This window comes from Panthera onca, chromosome C2 (genome assembly GCF_046562875.1).
Source record: "Panthera onca isolate mPanOnc1 chromosome C2, mPanOnc1 haplotype 2, whole genome shotgun sequence".
Classification (NCBI taxonomy): Eukaryota; Metazoa; Chordata; class Mammalia; order Carnivora; family Felidae; genus Panthera; species Panthera onca.
Window position 1 is genome coordinate 97708809 of NC_138347.1, and position 17847 is coordinate 97726655.

The window sequence follows — 17847 nt, forward strand, 5'->3', positions numbered from 1 at the left end:
TGTTGCCCTAACGGTTAATGATAGGCTGCTTCTCCAAGAATTCTCATGCTGGCTTTTGCCACTAGTGGAGCTCAGCAAAACAACACACTGCCAGCTTTCCAAACCACCTTCCTTCTTCTTTTTCACTTTTTCCACAGAACAAAATACTTCAAGGATTGAATCATAGGAGGCATATAAGAACAAATACTGGAACCATTATATTTCCAGAGCTCACTTGCTGTTTGGAAGCCCGGATCCCTTGCCACAGAGGTCGTACCAGCTTATCGGCTGAGTTCAGTGAATACAATGGTAGGTAATAATAACAATGGCGTCCATTGATTCTATATCGTGTGCCAAATATTTGGCATGTGTTTTAAGCATTACCTCATCAATTCTCACAAGAACTCACGTTTTAAGGTAGGATCAAAGCTCAAAAAGGTGAAGTGACTTGTTCCAAGTCACACAGTAATTGAACCGTGAGTTAAGAGCATCTCATTTAGTTTTAAGTCATCGTTCAATTCACGATGTATCCCTACACCCAAGCCCTTGCTGGTGCCTTTAAAACACTCTACAGAGGACCAGAGAAGGGTTGTGGCATGATGACTTTTGAATAAGAAATAGGAAGATGCTTTGTTCTTGTATTTGTTTGAGGGACAAAATGAAATCTGAAATGTAAGATCCTGAGGATTCATCACACACACACACACACACACACACACACAAATACTTTGAGTCATTAGCCCCAAGCCACACACTTGGCTGTGGTTGTGCTGTTGAGGGCTGGAAGTGCACATAGGCTTTTTTGTCTAATTGTTTTAAAGGACTTAGGGAGCATCCTCTGATTACACACAACAGCCCTTTGAGAGAGATCTCATTATTGGTCCCATTTTACAGATAAAGAATCTAGCAATTACAGAAGTTAAATCACTTGTACATGATCACACAGCCAAAGGGATTTACAGCCCCAGATTCAAATCCAGTGCTGCAGATTCTAGCCTTAACGATGAACGTCCTCCTAAAAATGATTTCTCCCTTCTCAATATCCCATTTCACTCTAAGCCCTGTATCACGGCTGAAATCCCACCATTCAGAATTCTTTTCCGTGGGGACAGGGATTGCTAATCAAACATCAGAGTTCTCCCCTTTCATTAAAACACCTATAGGCAGGTGATACTAGCTGCCAGTCCTTCAAACTTGCCTGTGTCTAAGAGTTGTCACTGGATCCTGTACGACTTGCTGAACTAGATGAAAGGAGCACCTGACACGGCAGAGGATGGAGAGAAGGGGGACAGAGTATAGCTCCTCCTACTCCCAAAGGAAGTTTGTAGGTCCTGAGCCCTTAGGGTCCAGGAAACGGGGGCTGCCCAGGGTTAAGAACGTTCATCTGTAAACGTACCCCCTGTGATTCTGCCAACAGTTGGATCTGACTGCATCAAAGTGATGTTCTACTTTCAAGCACGTGTTTAAAACACTTGGGCCTTGTGGGTGGCTGTGAGCCGAGAGTGCACCGTGAAGGCCTGAGGCCTGGGGCATACTGCAAGAGTCCAAGGTGGGCAGCGCTGCCTGCCCACCCCCAAATACAGCACTCAGCCCCTTGATCACCTGAGAACCTTTCCATGTAATCATGTTGTCGCCAAGTCCCGCTTCCGGTACTTTGTGTCTCAGCTGAAGAAGAGAAGTCTTCGGGGGAAATTGTCTACAGTGGACAGGAGTTGGAGAAGTCCTCCTTGCTGGTGAAGAACTTTGGCACCTGGCTGTGCTACGACTCCCCCAGCGGAACCCACGACGGGTACCGGGAGTACCCGGACCTGACCACTGCAGGCGCTGTCACCCAGTGCTACAGAGACACGGGCGCCCAGGCCCACTCCATCCAGATCATAGAAGTGGAGGAGACTGCAGTGAGCAACTCCCACGGATGGGCAGCCAAACCGTTCCACGACTCCAAGATCAAGTTCCCACCGTCCCACCTGGCCCTGTGTTGTCAGCCCAACTCAGGCTTCACCGCCAAGAGGCCAATGTCTTCTAGATGCAGAGCCTCCCTGTCCCCAAGTATGACCAAATAAACTTAGGAAAACCAGAGTGCTCAGAGTAAATAAATTAATTAAAATTTAAAAAAAAAAAAAAAAACAAAAAAAAAAAACAAACTTGGGCTTGAGGCCTACTTCTGAGACGTTCCAAGTGAGTCGGGTTGGCCATACCTGTCCCAACTATTGGAGCCCTTGCTCAGTAGTCATGCTTTGTAAGGTCTGGGGCTGTTTTCAACAGTCCTAGGAGAGCACATGACCCCATAACATGTAAGATACCAGGGGAGTAAGCTAGCCCTACATTAAGTGAGACTCATAAAAGGAAACTTTCCCTAAGATTTCATTGATGAGAATTCACCCACTCTTTCTTTTTTATAAAAATGTACTTATTTATTTTGAGAGAGAGAGAGAGAGAGGGAGGGCATGAGCAGGGGGAGGGGCAGAGAGACAGGAGAGGGAGAGAATCCCAAGCAGGCTCAGCACCATCAGCACAGAGCCCAATGCAGAGCTCTAACTCACAAAACAGCAAGATCAAGAATGGATACCAAAAGCCCCATGCTTAACCCACTGAGCCACCCAGGTGCCCCTCACCCACTCTGTCAATATTCTCTCTCTTGTCTCTCTGCCAGTCGCCATATCCTATGTACCATAATGAACACCAGTAAGTAGAAGCTTCTTGGTTAGATTTTCATAGCCTCATGTTTCTAAACTCCATAGTACATAATGTTATCAAAAGTAAAACAGAATTAAAAAAAAAAAAAGAAAGAAACAGCCTACAATCGACATCAGATTTTTTTCAAGTTATTTAACTTTTGTATAAGGAAACTCAGTGCCCTTCAAGATCCATAAAATGATACAGCTAAGCAAAATACAGAATATAGTATTATAGATTGTAATTCTAAAGAATTAGTGAAGAGGATAGAACAGCTTAGGATTTAGGGTCAGCAGGCCTGGGTTGAACTCTGTTTAACCATTTACTGGATGTATGATCTTGGGTAATTAATATCTCCAAATCTCAGTTTCCACATCTATATGTACCCACTACTTGAGGTACGTGATGACTACAATGTGAATGTACATTAAATGCTTTTTATACAGCCTGTCAGAGAGTAAGAACTCAGTAGATGGTGCCTGAAAGCATTAAGAAGTCAAAGGACAAACAGCAACATTTCTCCTATGCCACACACAGTTAAATATCTTTATCCACTTACTAGCAAGAATTAGGGAACACTCACCATAGTCTCATTTTTTCACAACGTCTTCTTATGAGACCTTGGGTAATAAAATGATTCACCTCAAAAAACCAAGAAAAGAGGAAGAAAACTATCCCAGCAAGTTCATCTAATCTTTCTCAATTCCCTTAACGGTAACAAGGATCAGGGACACCTATCAGTGTTGTATAGATAAACTTAGTTCACATATGTGAAAATACTTTCTAACTTACATGATGCAGTTGAGTTCAAGATATTTTTATTTCTTATTTGGGATAGGAGGGATTGAAGACATAGGAAGTAGTTTTATTTATTTATTTATTTATTTATTTTTTAATATATGAAATTTATTGTCAAATTTGTTTCCATATAACACCCAGTGCTCATCCCAAAAGGTGCCCTCCTCAATACCCATCACCCACCCTCCCCTCCCTCCCCCCCCCCCCATCAACCCTCAGTTTGTTCTCAGTTTTTAAGAGTCTCTTATGCTTTGGCTCTCTCCCACTCTAACCTCTTTTTTTTTTTTCCCTTCCCCTCCCCCATGGGTTTCTGTTAAGTTTCTCAGAATCCACATAAGAGTGAAACCATATGGTATCTGTCTTTCTCTGTATGGCTTATTTCACTTAGCATCACACTCTCCAGTTCCATCCACGTTGCTACAAAAGGCCATATTTCATTCTTTCTCATTGCCACGTAGTACTCCATTGTGTATATAAACCACAATTTCTTTATCCATTCATCAGTTGATGGACATTTAGGCTCTTTCCATAATTTGGCTATTGTTGAGAGTGCTGCTATAAACATTGGGGTACAAGTGCCCCTATGCATCAGTACTCCTGTATCCCTTGGGTAAATTCCTAGCAGTGCTATTGCTGGGTCATAGGGTAGGTCTATTTTTAATTTTCTGAGGAACCTCCACACTGTTTTCCAGAGTGGCTGCACCAATTTGCATTCCCACCAACAGTGCAAGAGGGTTCCTGTTTCTCCACATCCTCTCCAGCATCTATAGTCTCCTGATTTGTTCATTTTGGCCACTCTGACTGGCGTGAGGTGATATCTGAGTGTGGTTTTGATTTGAATTTCCCTGATAAGGAGCGACGCTGAACATCTTTTCATGTGCCTGTTGGCCATCCGGATGTCTTCTTTAGAGAAGTGTCTATTCATGTTTTCTGCCCATTTCTTCACTGTGTTATTTGTTTTTCGGGTGTGGAGTTTGGTGAGCTCTTTATAGATTTTGGATACTAGCCCTTTGTCCGATATGTCATTTGCAAATATCTTTTCCCATTCTGTTGGTTGCCTTTTAGTTTTGTTGGTTGTTTCCTTTGCTGTGCAGAAGCTTTTTATCTTCATAAGGTCCCAGTAATTCACATTTGCTTTTAATTCCCTTGCCTTTGGGGATGTGTCGAGTAAGAGATTGCTACGGCTGAGGTCAGAGAGGTCTTTTCCTGCTTTCTCCTCTAAGGTTTTGATGGTTTCCTGTCTCACATTCAGGTCCTTTATCCATTTTGAGTTTATTTTTGTGAATGGTGTGAGAAAGTGGTCTAGTTTCAACCTTCTGCATGTTGCTGTCCAGTTCTCCCAGCATCATTTGTTAAAGAGACTGTCTTTTTTCCATTGGATGTTCTTTCCTGCTTTGTCAAAGATGAGTTGGCCATACGTTTGTGGGTCTAGTTCTGGGGTTTCTATTCTATTCCATTGGTCTATGTGTCTGTTTTTGTGCCAATACCATGCTGTCTTGATGATGACAGCTTTGTAGTAGAGGCTAAAGTTTGGGATTGTGATGCCTCCTGCTTTGGTCTTCTTCAAAATTACTTTCGCTATTCGGGGCCTTTTGTGGTTCCATATGAATTTTAGGATTGCTTGTTCTAGCTTCGAGAAGAATGCTGGTGCAATTTTGATTGGGATTGCATTGAATGTGTAGATAGCTTTGGGTAGTATTGACATTTTGACAATATTTATTCTTCCAATCCATGAGCATGGAATGTTTTTCCATTTCTTTATATCTTCTTCAATTACCTTCATAAGCTTTCTATAGTTTTCAGCATACAGATCTTTTACATCTTTGGTTAGATTTATTCCTAGGTATTTTATGCTTCTTGGTGCAGTTGTGAATGGGATCAGTTTCTTTATTTGTCTTTCTGTTGCTTCATTGTTAGTGTATAAGAATGCAACTGATTTCTGTACATTGATTTTGTATCCTGCAACTTTGCTGAATTCATGTATCAGTTCTAGCAGACTTTTGGTGGAGTCTATCGGATTTTCCATGTATAATATCATGTCATCTGCAAAAAGCGAAAGCTTGACTTCATCTTTGCCAATTTTGATGCCTTTGATTTCCTTTTGTTGTCTGATTGCTGATGCTAGAACTTCCAGCACTATGTTAAACAACCGCGGTGAGAGTGGGCATCCGTGTCATGTTCCTGATCTCAGGGAAAAAAGCTTTCAGTTTTTCCCCATTGAGGATGATGTTAGCTGTGGGCTTTTCATAAATGGCTTTTATGATCTTTAAGTATGTTCCTTCTATCCCGACTTTCTCAAGGGTTTTTATTAAGAAAGGGTGCTGGATTTTGTCAAAGGCCTTTTCTGCATCGATTGACAGGATCATATGGTTCTTCTCTTTTTTTTTTGTTAATGTGATGTATCACGTTGATTGATTTGTGAATGTTGAACCAGCCCTGCATCCCAGGAATGAATCCCACTTGATCATGGTGAATAATTCTTTTTATATGCCGTTGAATTCGATTTGCTAGTATCTTATTGAGAATTTTTGCATCCATATTCATCAGGGATATTTGCCTGTAGTTCTCTTTTTTTACTGGGTCTCTGTCTGGTTTAGGAATCAAAGTAATACTGGCTTCATAGAATGAGTCTGGAAGTTTTCCTTTGCTTTCTATTTCTTGGAATAGCTTGAGAAGGATAGGTATTACCTCTGCTTTAAACGTCTGGTAGAACTCCCCTGGGAAGCCATGTGGTCCTGGAGTCTTATTTGTTGGGAGATTTTTGATGACTGATTCAATTTCTTCGCTAGTTATGGGTCTGTTCAAGCTTTCTATTTCCTCCTGGTTGAGTTTTGGAAGTGTGTGGGTGTTTAGGAATTTGTTCATTTCTTCCAGGTTGTCGGCATATAATTTTTCATAGTATTCCCTGATAATTGCTTGTATCTCTGAGGGATTGGTTGTAATAATTCCATTTTCATTCATGATTTTATCTATTTGGGTCATCTCCCTTTTCTTTTTGAGAAGCCTGGCTAGAGGTTTGTCAATTTTGTTTATTTTTTCAAAAAACCAACTCTTGGTTTTGTTGATCTGCTCTACAGTTTTTTTAGATTCTATAGTGTTTATTTCTGCTCTGATCTTTATTATTTCTCTTCTTCTGCTGGGTTTAGGCTGTCTTTGCTGTTCTGCTTCTATTTCCTTTAGGTGTGTTGTTAGGTTTTGTAGTTGGGATTTTTCTTGTTTCTTGAGATAGGCCTGGATTGCAATGTATTTTCCTCTCAGGACTGCCTTTGCTGCATCCCAAAGCGTTTGGATTGTTGTATTTTCATTTTTGTTTGTTTCCATATATTTTTAAATTTCTTCTCTAATTGCCTGGTTGACCCACTCATTCGTTAGTAGGGTGTTCTTTAACCTCCATGCTTTTGGAGGTTTTCCAGACTTTTTCCTGTGGTTGATTTCAAGCTTCATAGCATTGTGGTCTGAAAGTATGCATGGTATGATTTCAGTTCTTGTATACTGATGAAGGGCTGTTTTGTGACCCAGTATGTGATCTATCTTGGAGAATGTTCCATGTGCACTCGAGAAGAAAGTATATTCTGTTGCTTTGGGATGCAGAGTTCTAAATATATCTGTCAAGTCCATCTGATCCAATGTATCATTCAGGGCCCTTGTTTCTTTATTGACCGTGTGTCTAGATGATCTATCCATTTCTGTAAGTGGGGTGTTAAAGTCCCCTGCAATGACCACATTCTTATCAATAAGGTTGCTTATGTTTATGAGTAATTGTTTTATATATTTGGGGACTCCGGTATTCGGCGCATAGACATTTATAAATGTTAGCTCTTCCTGATGGATAGACCCTGTAATTATTATATAATGCCCTTCTTCATCTCTTGTTACAGCCTTTAATTTAAAGTCTAGTTTGTCTGATATAAGTATGGCTACTCCAGCTTTCTTTTGGCTTCCAGTAGCATGATAAATAGTTCTCCATCCCCACTCTCAATCTAAAGGTGTCCTCAGATCTAAAATGAGTCTCTTGTAGACAGCAAATAGATGGGTCTTGTTTTTTTATCCATTCTGATAGCCTATGTCTTTTGGTTGGCGCATTTAGTCCATTTACATTCAGTGTTATTATAGAAAGATACGAGTTTAGAGTCATTGTGATGTCTGTATGTTTTATGCTTGTAGTGATGTCTCTGGTACTTTGTCTCACAGGATCCCCCTTAGGATCTCTTGTAGGGCTGGTTTCGTGGTGACAAATTCCTTCAGTTTTTGTTTGTTTGGGAAGACCTTTATCTCTCCTTCTATTCTAAATGGGAGACTTGCTGGATAAAGGATTCTTGGCTGCATATTTTTTCTGTTTAGCACACTGTAGATATCGTGCCAAGCCTTTCTGGCCTGCCAAGTTTCAAAAGAGAGATCAGTCACGAGTCTTATAGGTCTTCCTTTATATGTGAGGGCACGTTTATCCCTAGCTGCTTTCAGAATTTTCTCTTTATCCTTGTATTTTGCCAGTTTCACTATGATATGTCGTGCAGAAGATCGATTCAAGTTACGTCTGTAGGGAGTTCTCTGTGCCTCTTGGATTTCAATACCTTTTTCCTTCCCCAGTTCAGGGAAGTTCTCAGCTATAATTTCTTCAAGTACCCCTTCAGCACCTTTCCCTCTCTCTTCCTCCTCTGGGATACCAATTATGCGTATATTATTTCTTTTTAGTGTATCACTTAGTTTTCTAATTTTCCCCTCATACTCCTGGATTTTTTTATCTCTCTTTCTCTCAGCTTCCTCTTTTTCCATAACTTTATCTTCTAGTTCACCTATTCTCTCCTCTGCCTCTTCAATCTGAGCTGTCGTCGTTTCCATTTTGTTTTGCATTTCGTTTAAAGCGCTTTTCAGCTCCTCGTGACTGTTCCTTAGTCCCTTGATCTCTGTAGCAAGAGATTCTCTGCTGTCCTCTATACTGTTTTCAAGCCCAGCGATTAATTTTATGACTAGTATTCTAAATTCACTTTCTGTTATATTGTTTAAATCCTTTTTGATCAGTTCATTAGCTGTTGTTATTTCCTGGAGATTCTTCTGAGGGGAATTCTTCCTTTTGGTCATTTGGGATAGTCCCTGGAGTGGTGAGGACCTGCAGGGCACTTCCCCTGTGCTGTGGTGTATAACTGGAGTTGGTGGGCGGGGCCAGAGTCCAACCTGATGTCTGCCCCCAGCCCACTGCTGGGGCCACAGTCAGACTGGTGTGTGACTTCTCTTCCCCTCTCCTAGTGGCGGGATTCACTGTGGGGTGGCGTGGCCCGTGTGGGCTACTTGCACACTGCCAGGCTTGTGGTGCTGGGGATCTGGCGTATTAGCTGGGGTGGGTAGGCAAGGTGCACGGGGGCAGGAGGGGCAGGCTTAGCTCGCTTCTCCTTAGGTGATCCACTTCAGGAGGGGCCCTGTGGCAGCGGGAGGGAGTCAGATCCGCTGCTGGAGGTTTGGCTCTGCAGAAGCACAGAGTTGGGTGTTTGCGCTGAGCGAGCAAGTTCCCTGGCAGGAACTGGTTCCCTTTGGGATTTTGGCTGGGGGATGGGCGGGGGAGATGGCGCTGACCAGCGCCTTTGTTCCCCGCCAAACTGAGCTCTGTCGTCCAGGGGCTCAGCAGCTCTCCCTCCCTTTGTCCTCCAGCCTTCCCGCTTTCTGAGCAGAGCTGTTATCTTATGACCTCCAAGACGCTAAGTTGCGCTTGCTGTCGGAACACACTCGTCTGGCCCCTCCGCTTTTGCCAGCCAGACTCGGGGGTTCTGCTTGGCTGGCGAGCCGCCCCTCCGCCCTGGCTCCCTCCCGCCAGTCCGTGGAGCGCGCACCGCCTCGCCGCCCTTCCTACCCTCTTCCGTGGGCCTCTCATCTGCACTTGGCTCTGGAGACTCCGTTCTGCTAATCCTCTGGCGGTTTTCTGGGTTCTTTAGGCAGGTGTAGGTGGAATCTAAGTGATCAGCAGGACGCGCGGTGAGCCCAGCGTCCTCCAACGCCGCCATCTTCCCTCTCCTCCTAGGAAGTAGTTTTAAATATGAGAAGAAAGAACACTGAATAACTGCCTCATCAAAAAGTGACAATTTCTGTCTAATTGTATCCTTACTACTGAAGGTCAACCTACACCACTTTTTTTTAACTTATCAATGGCAATGATAAATTATGAGATTAAAAATATGTTAACTAGTGGGAAAGAAAGAACCATTATCATCATAGGACTTCATATATTTATAATTTGGCTTCCCAGATATGTTTGATGAAGAGAAAAATCACCTAAAGTACCAAAGGGGATTACCTGCCAGAACCTATATCTAGCATTCTGGAATAGACATTTGACCAAAATGCTTCCTTCAAAAGAGACAATGGTGCCTGCAGTAATATACTACAATTAATATTTAAAAATAACAAGGACTTGACTTAGTTTTTTATATTGGCGGAAACACTTTTATCCACAGGTATTTTACTAGCACCAGCTTGAAATTTTATTTATTTAATTATGCTCTGCATATGTATTGAAATCTGGCAAGGTGAGCATTTTTAAAAATTTTTTAAAAATGTTTTTATTTATTTTTGAGACAGAGAGAGACAGACCATGAGCAGGGGAGGGGCAGAAAGAGAGGGAGACACAGAATCCGAAGCAGGCTCCAGGCTCTGAGCTGTCAGCACAGAGCCTGACGCGGGGCTCAAACTCACAGACCACGAGATCATGACCTGAGCTGAAGTCGGACACTTAACCGACCGAGCCACCCAGGTGAGCATTTTTATAGCCACATATTCTTATCCTATGTTTAAAACAAAAATCCTACACTTCCTTGCCAAAAAGCTATTTTGGTTTTGGGTGTAGAACTCAGGTGGTTTCCCTGAGTAGGTCTTGGGTAAGGCTCACTTTGCCAGGCTGATGAGACTATTATAGCCTGCACTTAAGACTTGAATATTTATATATCACAGTTTATTTACTGAAGTAGGTGAAATATTTTTAGCTCCCACTCTGTCTTTATAGAGGAAACAATTACCATTGGAGAGAAAGAATATTATTAGCTTGGAAATCAGGAGGTGTGATGATTTAAAAATAGCAGAGAGGTGAAAAGAGCAAGTCTGGGTTCACACCGCCTGGTTCTGCAGAGGCTCTGCTTGTGGTAGCTGTGTGACTTCAGGCAAGTTTGTTAACAACTCTGCGCCTCAGTTTTCTCATCTTTAACCTCTGTGGCATATACACACAAACTCTCCTAAGAATGTTGCAGACTTCATCCTTAAACTGAGTGATTAAAAAGAAAGAACATAAAGGACAACAATGAAACCCAGCAGAAGAATTTACACGTGTGCATGAACTCTTGGTGCAACGAAGATGACATATTTTTCCTTTGTACTAAGAAGGCACTAGCTGTGCAACTTGGCTCAGTGGGGGCTTTTCAGTTAGTGTCTAAATTTAGCCCTAGAATAATTTCTTTTAGGAGTGAAGCTAAAATTATTACTTGGGGGTGGAAAGTTTTAGTGTACCTGTGTGTTATCACTATAGGTGAGCCTGTGTGTTTATATATGTGGTGGCTATTGCTACAAGTGAGTTAAACAAAGTTCTTCTTTTCCTGGTAGATTCAAGAACATTCATACACAATGAAATGTGAGCATCTATGTTTTGTCTTCTGTGTGCCCTGCACTACTTGGGATTTATGCTTTACCTTTCACAGGTAATTCTTTCTTCAAGGTGACAATAGTCTGGCCCAGAGATGGGTAAATTCTTTCCCATGGGCCAAACTGAGCTCACTGCCAGGTTTTATATGGCCTAGGAGCCAAGAATGGTTTTGATTAAACGGGTAGAAAAAATATAGAGAAGAATTATGTTTTGTGACACGTGAAAATGACATGAAATTAAAATTTCAGTATGCATTTTTAAAAGTGTTATTGGAACACAGCTACATTCCTTCTTCGCATAGTGTCTATTTTCTTGGCTGCTTTTGTGCTACAACGGCAGAGCTGAATAGTTTGGACAGAAATCATATGGCCCACAAAGCCTAAAATATTTAGTATCTAGCCCTTTAAGAAAATGTTGCTGACCCCCTGTCTAGCCTAAATCTATCCCAGAAAGAAAGGAAGATTGGCACACTAACAAGATTATAACCAAGGTTCTAGTAAGCAGAGGATAAGCTGGTATTTATCTGATGACTATAGAATAATCTTCTGCTTCAAGACGAGAGAGAGAGAGAGAGAGAGAGAGAGAGATAGAAAGAGAGAGAGAGAGAAACACACACCAGTTCTTTGCCAACTAAGAAACTTCACTTAAGGATTTCTCATAATAAGAATTTTCCCAAATTGTCTTATAGTGGTAGTTTGATCCTAATTATACTGAATGGGGACTTATTTGGGTTATTCCATTATGATATTACACAGACAGGGAGTCTGAAATTCAAGCAATTGAGACCAAGCCTACCCCATATCCCAGGCAAGTTGATGACATGTTAAATATCTACCAGGTTCACGCCTCTTCTGGGAAAGTGACGTGGAGAATTCCTTCCCAAAGAGGAACTAGCATGTTTCGTACCATTTAACATCCATCAAGTCACTTCTTACTCAGTTGAAAGCATTGCTGTCACTTCTGAGGATACAGGGATGAGCAGGAAAGCACCATCCGCGCTCTCATGGAACTTAAAATGCAATGGAGGTGACAAACAATAAGCAAATGAAGAAAGAAAGAAGTGCTGAAAAATGCTCTAAAAACACAAGATACAAAACCTGTGTGATTCCACTCATATGAAGTATGTAGAGTAACCAAATTCATAAAGACAGAAAGAGGGGAGGTGGGAATAGGGAGTTATTATTTAGTGGATACAGATTTTAAGTTTTGCAAAATGGAAACAGTTCTGGAGATGAATGGTGGTGATGTTTACACAATATCAATGTACTTGACGCCACTGAACTATACATTTAAAATGGTTAAATGGTAAATTTCATGCTATTGTCTTTTACTACAATTTATTAAGTTGGGGGAAAAACACTAACGATACAGAGATGGTTCTAAAAGTTTCCATAAAGAGGAGGGAAAAAAAGTCACCCATAAAAAAGAAAAGAACATTCCATTTCTGATCAGGAACACTGGATACTAGATAACAGGGAAGGAGAGTGTATTCAAAATTTTGTGCTGAAATTATCTTCAACTTAGCCTTCTATGCTCAGACACATTATTAACTAACCATGAAGGTGGAAAAAATCATTTTCAGAAAAACACACACACAAGTTAGAGTGATGGTGGCTGGCTAACAGGCTGCTGTTCATGTTAATGTATTTTAAGTTTTTAAAAATATTTTGAATAGGTAATTAATCCACATGGTTCAAAAATCAGAATATATAGGGGCGCCTGGGTGGCTCAGTCGGTTAAGCGTCCAACTTCGGCTCAGGTCATGATCTCATAGCTCATGGGTTCAAGCTCCGCATCAGGCTCTGTGATGACAGCTCCAAACATGGAGTCTGCTTTGGATTCTGTGTCTCCCTCTCTCTCTGCTCGTCCCCTGCTCATGCTCTGTTTCTTTTTCTCTCTCTCTCTCTGTCTCCTCTCTCTCTCTCTCTCAAAAAAAATCAGAATATATAAAAAGGTATATATGGTAAAACTCCCCCTCCCAGTGCTCATCCCCATATTCTCAGGTTGTCCTTACTGCTCATGCCCAGAAGTAACCATTCATGTAACTTTCAGAGTATCACTATGCATATATAAGCAAATTTGAATTAAAGATTCTTTCTCTTCCCTTCCTTTAAAAGATTGCTTAAGGCCTGAGTAGCAGGAAGTTTGAGCCATGTGCAGATCCAGGAGGAGAATGTCCCAGGGAGAGGAAAGAGAGACCAGAGGCTCCAGGGCAGGAACTGGTGTCATGTATTTAAGGATCAGAAATAAGGTCAAAGCAATGAAGAATGTCAAAGTAAAGATCAAAGTGAAGGTCAAAGGAAAGTCAGAGTGCATGAGGGATAGTGTAGAGGAGAAAAGGTAGAAAAGAAAGGAAAGGCCAGTGACCCCACCTAGAATAATAGTTGATAGCTGGCCAACCCTGTCTTCATTGAGAAACTGCCTGGCGTGGTAACCATCCCTGTCCATTCCCAAAGGACCATTACGATAGTTTGACATCAATAAAAGGATTCCATGGACACCCCCACTTGTTCCAGAAAATGGTCAGCTATGGAACACCCCCTCCAACACTGAACACTTCTTCCTCTTTTGAAATATCCCCAGATGGCTCAGTTGTCCCCACTGAAGCCAACCAAAGAATCTGAGTGTTCCTGAAGTACAAATAGAAAGTCTCCCCCACTTCCAAAAAGCCCACCTTTTTAAAAAAATTTTTTTAACGTTTATTTATTTTTGAGACAGAGAGAGACAGAGCATGAACGGGGGAGGGTCAGAGAGAGGGAGACACAGAATCTGAAACAGGCTCCAGGCTCTAAGCTGTCAGCACAGAGCCCGACTCGGGGCTCGAACTCACGGACCGTGAGATCATGACCTGAGCCGAAGCTGGCCGCTCAACCGACTGAGCCACCCAGGAGCCCCTAAAAAGCCCACCTTTTTGCCAATCAGAGACTGTGTTTCCTCTTTTTCCACTATAAACTTACTCTACTTTTTCTACCACTTTAGAACACTTGCTGGGGTGCCTGAGTGGCTCAGTCGGTTAAGTGACCAACTTCAGTTCAGGTCATGATCTCATGGTTCCTGTGTTTGAGCCCTGCATCAGGCTCTGGTGCGAACAGCTCAGGGCCTGGAGGCTGCTTCAGATTCTGTGTCTCCCTCTCTCTCTTTCTGCCCTCCCCTGCTTTCTCTCTCTCTCTCTCCAAAATAAATAAACATTAAAAAAAAAAAGAACACCTGTTAAAAAGAAAGTAATGACAGATGGGCTCCCTTGCCCAGTTTAGGAAGAAGCAGGCTTTGCTCATTTTCTCTCTAACACAGTTTTGTCTTTAACATCATGAAACATTTATACCTTTGGCCTAAGTTTAGGGCCCTACCTTTCCTTTGTTCCTAAATGGACAGGGAAGAGAGGAAGGAGAACTCAGCAGATTCTTCTTGTTTAATTTTATTTTATTTTGCTGTATTGTATTGTATTGTATTGTATTTTAGCATTCACTGTACTTCTTAAAGTCTACTATCTCTCAATACTATTTCTAAATATTTATTTTAGCCCCAAATTTGACATTTAGAGGAGTTTGAGTTTTGGGTTTTTTTTTTTTTTTTTGAGTGAAGATTGTCGAACATATGCATAGATACAAACATGAAACTTTTCAAGATTTATTTAAATAGTTCTTTGATGTGGTTTTCATAAAGCAATATTGTGACTCAGTGTGAATTTTTAGAAAAATTATGATGAATTCTTTTAAAATTCTAATTATAGTTTAAATGACTTAATTGCTATTCAAAATCAAGCACATCATACACCCAGTTCAATATACTTCTTTAAAATATTGCCAAGCATTAAAATAAATTATCATGTATACTGCATAATTTCACCTTAATTATGTATTCCTGTGATTGGTTTTCAGTTTCACTATTTCTGTTATCTTTACACAATATCTTTCTTCTCCACAGTATTTCTTGTTTGATAAAGGGGTAATGTTAAAAAGAGGAGATTCTTAATTTTTTAAATGTTTTTATTTTAAAAGTAATGTATACTTAGAAAAATTTAAAACAGTATGGAACTGGGTAAAACAGAGGTGAAATTTGTCCCTGTCCCCATGAATTCTACTCCCATGAAGTAATCAAAATATGATGTGTGTGTGGGTGCATGTTTGTGCACACATGCATGTGTGTATTTTTTAAAAAGTCAAGAATGGGACTTTGTGAAGAGTTTCAGCCAATTGCAGAATTAAAGAGCACATAGTCACACAAGACTGCCTCCATTTCGGACACCAACAACAGGTTTGTGGGGATCCCAAAGCCACCCACATATTTGTAAACTTTCTAGGACTCAGAACTCACTGAAAGCTGTCATACTCATGGTTACAGTTTATTTCAGGGAAAGGATACAAATGAAAATCACTCAATGGAGGAAGCACATGGGATGGAGTCCAGGGAAGTACCAGACACAGAGCTCCCATTGTCCTCCCCTGGGGCATCAGGACACATTACTTTCCTGGCAGCAGTGTGTGACAATGTACATGGAATATTGACAAGGGAAATACATCCAAGCCTCAGTGTTCAAAGCTTTTATTGGGGTTCCGTTACACAGGTATGGTTGAGAGGTTTCATTGCCCACATAGTTGAACTCAGTCTTTAGGTGGTCTGAAACAGCATGACCCTAAGTAACATTGCTGGGTTTTCTGGTGTGGTTGCCCCCTGGGCATAGCCACGCCCCACCATGCATCATATTGTTAGACCATCTGGTGAAGCAAGGCCCAGGAAAACAGACACTGCTTTCTGACCTGTCATTCCAAAAGCTTAGTGATTACCCCACAGAAGCCAAGGTAAAAGCTCTTTACTACACAGGCTTAAACTCTTTACTACACAGGCTTCCAAGTGAAGAAACTATTAGACGAGTATAAGGACACTGATTCATTTTTTTTTTTTTTCAATTGATTTCAGACATGATTCTATGATTTTTATTTGTTAGAGGAGGGAACCATTAATTGTCTTTTTGCAATCATACAGAGTATTGGGGATAGTATGGGAAATAGGATACTATTTATTTTATGCTTCTGCTGTTTGTCTCTATTTTTTTTTTTCCTCTTTCTTTCCACTTGCCCTTCTCCAATCCACTGCTGTTAGTTTTAATTACTAAAATGTCACTCTGAGTTAGGGATCACCTGTACAATGCCCAAAGAGGTAGGTAAAGGAATAAACTTCCCATTTGATGTTGGCTCAACATTGATATACTTTGTTTGCATATTACACATAAAAGAATATCCTTCTTTTCCAGAAAGGAAATCTGTTTCCTTACTTTTCCACTGAAACTTATTTTTCTTTAAAGGTGTAGATCTTTCAGCAATTTTTTTCTTTTTCCTGCTTTTGATGGAACATGTAGAGAAATAGCTCTGGTACAGTAAAATGAACAGCTAAGGCATGTAGAAAATTGGCCCTGACTTTTACTCTCAGACTCAAGTCAAGAACAGTTTGGTCTGACTTCAGTAAGCAAAACAGCACCACCAAGTGGAGCCTGGGGCTGCTTACACCAAGCCCCACCCCACTGCACTTTGCAGGTGCACCTTCACTGGGGCAAACCTGCCTAAGAATTAGTGCAGCAGGCCCCACCCTCAGAAGACCGGCACAAACCCCTCACATGAACCAAGTCTACTGATCATAGAGCACTGCAAATATTCAGCTCTAGGGGAAACAGGACCTCGCTTCCTTTATTTGTTTTTTTTTTTGTTTGTTTGTTTTTTTGTTTTGTTTTGTTTTATTTTGTTTTGTTTGTTTTTTGGATCTAGGGTTTTTTAAACAAGCACACCAAACATACATAGGATCTAGCTTCTTTTTTTTTTTTTTTTGACCTCTTATTAATATAGCCATCATTCTCAGGAGCAGGAACACAACAGACATTCCTAACAATTACACACACACACACACACACACACACACACATACACACACACACAAACAGTAGCCCAGACAAAATGACAAGACAGAGGAATCCACCCCAAAAGAAAGAACAGGGGAAGTCACAGCAGGGATTTAATCAATACAGATACAAGTAAAATGTCTGGACAAGAATTTAAAACAATAATCATAAGGATACTAGCTGGACTTGAGAACACACAGAAGACACTAGAGAATCCCGTACTGCAGAAATAACAGAATCAAAAACTAGCCAGGCCAAAATAAAAAATTCTGTAACTAGGATGAAAACCTGAATGGATGCCCTGACAATGAGGATGGACAAAGCAGAGGAATGAATCTGTGATACAGAAGATAAAATTATGGAAAATAATGAAGCTGAGAAAGAGGAAAAGAAAGGTATTGGATCATCGATGTAGACTTATGGAACTCAGTGACTCCTTAAAACATAGTAACATTCATGTCATAAGAGTCCCAGAAGAAGAAGAGAAAGAAAAAGAAGCAGAAGGTTTATTTGAGCAAATTATAGCTGAAAATTTCCCCAATCTGGGGAAGGAACCAGACATTGAAATCCAAGAAGCAAAGAGAACTCTCATTAAATTAAACAAAAGTAGGCCATCACCAAAACATATCATAGTCAAATTCACAAACTACACAGACACAGAGAGAATCCTGGGAGCAGCAAAGGATAAAAAAAAAAAAGTCCTTAAGCTACAAAGGAAGACAGATCAGGTTCACAGCAGATCTGTCCACAGAAACTGGGCAGGCCAGAGGAGTGGTGAGATACACGCAACATGCTGAATGAGAAAAATATGCACCCAAGAATAATCCATCCAGCCAGGTTGTTATTCAAAATAGAAGGGAAAGTGTTAGCCTCACATTTTGGTAAA

At 41.0% G+C, this 17847-nt stretch overlaps 1 pseudogene; it reads left to right on the forward strand.

The window, feature by feature from the left end:
• The first annotated feature begins 304 nt into the window (after positions 1-304).
• LOC132684262 (large ribosomal subunit protein eL20 pseudogene) overlaps positions 305-17847 on the forward strand; it is a 30332-nt pseudogene continuing 12789 nt past the window's right edge.